Genomic DNA, 4,649 nt, shown 5'->3' on the forward strand with positions numbered 1-4,649 from the left:
CAAAATTCAAAAAACCAATTTTCGAATAAAGTCTTTGCTCACTCTCTTAGAAAACCCATTTTCATTTTGTTCAATGGAGAGAATAAGAACTCTTAGAAAATTCTCTCTCTCTCTCTCGGAGCTCATCTCATCTCCGACGATAGGTTGAGGCACGGTGGTCGGCGATCCTATCTCCGACGATAATCAGAGCCCTCTCCTCCGCCTCTTTGTCCGATTATAGGTCTCTCTCTCTCTCTCTCTTTGTTTGTTTCCCGAGGAAAAAAATTGAATTTGGAAATTTCCTAGTAGAACATTGCAAAGGATTTTTGGTATTCTCTCTTGTTTTCTCTCTCTCATTCTCTCCATTGATATTTCTCGGTAAAGACGATTCTGGTTACCGAAGGATCCGATTTCATTGGCTCTCACACTGTGGTTCAGCTTCTCAATGAAGGCTTTAGGGTTTTGATCATTGACAATCTTGATAATTCCGCCACCGAAGCTGTTGATAGGGTTCGTGATTTGTTCAGCCCTAAGCGTTCTCAAAATCTTGAATTCCACCTGGTATTCAATTATTTATTATTATTATTATTATTTTGTGTGTGTGTAAATTTTTGTTTTGTTTGGTTACCAAGAAAACGAGGGAAAAGAAGGTTAGAAATTGGAGATTCTTGAATATCTTGAGCAATGCTAGTTTTGATTTTCGGGAGATTTGTATTTTCTTTAATTGTTTTTTTTTTTTTTAACAGTTTTTTGGCAACCAAACGGTGGCGTTTTGAGGTTTTTGGCTTTTGGTTACATTACGTGTTGGTTTTATTGCTGGGTGATCTTAGGAATAAGGACTTGGAGAAGCTCTTTTCTCAAACACAGTATGTTTAATTTCAATTATATGTTGGTTTTACTGTACTAGACTAATTTCAATTCATGTACAATGAAGTAAAATACAATTAAATGGGAAATTTTTTTTTTCATTTTTCATTTTAGTCCTGTTATTTATCTTTTTGTTTGCTTAGACTTGTAAGTTTCCTGTGAAACATGGTGATTGGGCTTCTGGAAGATGAGTGGAACAATAATTAGATCGCTTGCACACGAATTTCAAACAAAGTTTGCACCAAGATCTCCTTTTCATTGGAATTTCATAAACTTGTTACAATTTCCATCCCTAAATTGGTTTGCAGTAATTTCTTTTGAGCTGCTGTGGAATTTTATTCTTACAATTGTCTCCGTCACATTGTATTCTGAAAATAATGTCATGCAGCTAAGAATTTAGGGACTTAAAATCTCAGATTCTTGTGTTAATTTTCTTTGGTTGGCAGGACTACAGATCACACTAAATGGGTTGGCGCATTTCACAAGAAGTAGGATTTTATTGATGTTGTAGAGGTATATGTAGCTCCTTAGAAACTGAATGATTTTAAGGCTGTCAGTTATATAAATTGGTAGTCTTTCCATTGGAGTGAAAAATCATTTTCTTTTTTATGCCTGTGTGAAACTAGTCTGTCTTGTTACTGAAACAATTTTAAGCTGCTTCCAATCTCCATTAGCACATTTATAAATGTAATTCTTCATAGGTTTTATTGTGAGTTAGCTTGCCTTGCACTGACATCAATATCTGGAAGACCTTTTCTTTTCACCAATCCTTTGTAGAGTTAATCGCAAGACTAAGTCCTCTGTTCTGAATCATGATTTTGCAGCAAAGTTTATTGAAATAATTTTCTTCTGAGCAGTAGAGGTGGAGTACTTGAAAATTGAAACTACAACTATGATCTTTGAGAAGTACCAGTATAAGGCAGAATCCTTATGCCTGGATAACTAGCTAGAGGCCCAAAGGGCTATTCTTTAGAAAGGTTTCCTACGTTATACGCACACATTTATTTTGATTCTTGTTTGAAGTGACTTTTGTAAAGTCAAGATTTAAAGCTAATATATGGGTCCATAATGTAATTATTTCGATTGTATCTTTAAACTCCTTTTTGTGATACTTGTTTGCAAAATAATTCAGAATTAATTGTTATCAGAATGAAAGAAAGAAAGTAGCATATGAAAGATGACATGAATGCTGTAATGTTATATAAACTACTAGTAATCTAATTTCTGTTTTTAAAATTTGTTCTCTTTGTGTGAGTGCACTCGCTTGTGTGTTCTATGATTGTGGGAATTCCACTTATGTCCTGCAATCACAGCTTATACTGTTTTATTGCTATTTCCATAATATTGTTGACTTGATTTTTTATGTTGTCAAATGAGTAAGAATCTTAGTATTGATAATGCATTTGTTCATTGCAGCCACCCTCATCTGATAAAAGTCAAAGAGACTGATGATGACTTTGCAATAGTTCTTGAGCTATCTGAAGATGACCCGCATTTTGATAAAAAGAAGGTAAGAAATGGCATAATTGATTGCCTCTCTTTTATTCTTCGCTAATTTTTATTGAATAGTTGGTTAATGTTCGGAAATGTGAGGATGAAATATTATGTAATTGAAGGAAATATATAAATTTAGCAAGTCACTATTTATTACTCTATTCTATACGCTGAAGTGCAGGGGATTGATACTGGACTCTTGTTGCATACCAACTACTAAATTAAAAAAAAAAAATATATATATATATATATTTATAATTTTATACATATGATTGTGTCAAATTCTTTTTAATTAAGATGTATAAGAAAGAAAACGTGACTGTAAATTGACTCTTGTTGCATACCAACTACTAAATTAAAAAAAAAATATATATATATATATATATTTATAATTTTATACATATGATTGTGTCAAATTCTTTTTAATTAAGATGTATAAGAAAGAAAACGTGACTGTAAATACTGACAATAATTGTTCCATTTTTGTTAGCATGAAAATTATGTTCATAAATTTTCATTAGTATTTTCAGTTTATTACAGTTATGCTTTAATACTATCTAGTTCTTGGTAAAGAAACCTAATTTCTCCTAATTTAATTGAGTTGTTATGTTGCTACCATTATTCTTATTATTTTCACATCTCGTTGGCAGAAATTACTTCAGAATAAGGGTTTTAACCCCAAGGAATAGGTTTATCTTAAGAGCTCTTCAGGTCCTAATTGGATATGTACTACCTTGAAAGTAATGCTTCAGATAGCAAGAATCATGCAATTAGATGAGGTAAAATTCCAATTCTTCTCTTTAAACTACTTGGTATTTCAGTGTAGGGACATGCTTGGAGGAAAAGGAGAGAGATAAACTTATTTCCAGTATGAACAATAGGAAACAAAATAGTTTTTCCACATAGGTTTGATCCCTTTTGGGTTCTTGCAAATTGTAGCTTCAGTGTCTTCCTAGTTTGTTTTGGCAAATTGTATATACAATATAATAGAGTAATGCCAAGCATGAGTATTTTGAATTCTCAAATCAACTCAATAGTATCAAATATAGTTTCCAAGCACGTAATCAATCACTTAATACTTATGTAATAAATATCTCATGATCATTCAAAAACGCATATAAATAATTGTTCAAAATATAGCGCCACATAAACATATACCATGTTAGGTTCTAAGACTTTAGGAACTAAATGTATTAGAAATTCAATATGTAATGTGTTGGCAAACCATGATCAAAACTTAGAGTCCAAATTTAGGCTGCTTAAAGTGTGTTTATTTATAAAGTTGGAATCAAGTATATTGCTTGTTTTTTTTTATAGAATTTCCAACTTAGCCCAAGCTCATATGATGTGTAGGGTTTTATATTTTGCTTAAAGTATAAAAGGAAAAATTCCAGCCACGTTTTAGAGGTTTTTGAAATGCTGTGTGTGTGAATCTTTTGTGAGATCTAGAGGTGTTTACCTTCATACACACTTAGGATTATCAAGATCAAGATTGATGTCGAGAACTTAGTGATCTCTTCAGTTGCTGTTTCAAGATCTTAAAGAAAAACACAAGTAGGAGAACTTGTGGTTGTTGTGGATCAAGGAAAGAAGTAATCCGTGGACTCGGAGCTGTCATGTGGTCGTGGTAGTAAGTTTCTATACGAGGTAGCAATAGAATGTTAGTGGTCTAAGTTTTATTGTAAAAACTTCAATTCTTTCAAAGTGGATCTATTTTACCTTGAGAATAGCTAAATTAAATCCTCCCCAAGTTTTTTATTGGTTTGGTTTTCCTAGATTATCATATCGTTGTGATCTTATATTTACACATTATTTACATGATATAATTTACTTGTGTTAACATGGATTTGAATAATTTATCTGAGTAATTACTTGGCTAAATAACTAGGTTAAACAACTTGTGTTTTAAGGGGTCTAAAAACATACATATCAACTCCAAGCAACAATGATGGGCTGTTAGGGAAAGAGCTTAGACTTGATTAAAGAACGAAGAGAAAATGCCATGGTCTAATTGGCCTATTATCAACACAAGCTTAAGCAAGGATATGATGCCAACACGAAGCTAAGGCCATTGGCACTTGGAGACTTGGTATTAAGATAAGTTTTGAATACTGCCAAGAACCCAACCTATGGAAAGTTAGGGCCTAACTGGGAAGGGTCATATCGCATCACTTCAGTGGCTGGAATAGATGCATATTATCTTGAAGACCTAGATGAAAACATTGTACCACGCTCTTGGAATGTAAGTAACATGAGAGTTATTATTATTAATGAAAGCTTTTCTTACCATATTTTGGTTTATTACATTA

At 32.5% G+C, this 4,649-nt stretch overlaps 1 long non-coding RNA gene across 6 annotated transcripts; it reads left to right on the top strand.

The window, feature by feature from the left end:
• Positions 1-4,649, top strand: LOC112039148 (uncharacterized). Of its 6 annotated transcripts, none has more exons than XR_010632292.1 (7): positions 1-540; positions 726-845; positions 1,293-1,359; positions 2,263-2,356; positions 2,991-3,119; positions 3,694-3,970; positions 4,229-4,649. It is a non-coding gene; the product is annotated as an uncharacterized LOC112039148 (long non-coding RNA). The 6 variants fall into 6 exon arrangements; XR_010632293.1 differs by lacking the exon at positions 4,229-4,649 and having other exon boundaries at positions 1-220; positions 364-540; positions 3,694-4,114; XR_002885949.2 differs by lacking the exon at positions 3,694-3,970.

The sequence above is a fragment of the Quercus suber genome, unplaced genomic scaffold (assembly GCF_002906115.3).
Source record: "Quercus suber isolate HL8 unplaced genomic scaffold, Cork oak 2.0 scaffold_15, whole genome shotgun sequence".
Lineage (NCBI taxonomy): Eukaryota > Viridiplantae > Streptophyta > Magnoliopsida > Fagales > Fagaceae > Quercus > Quercus suber.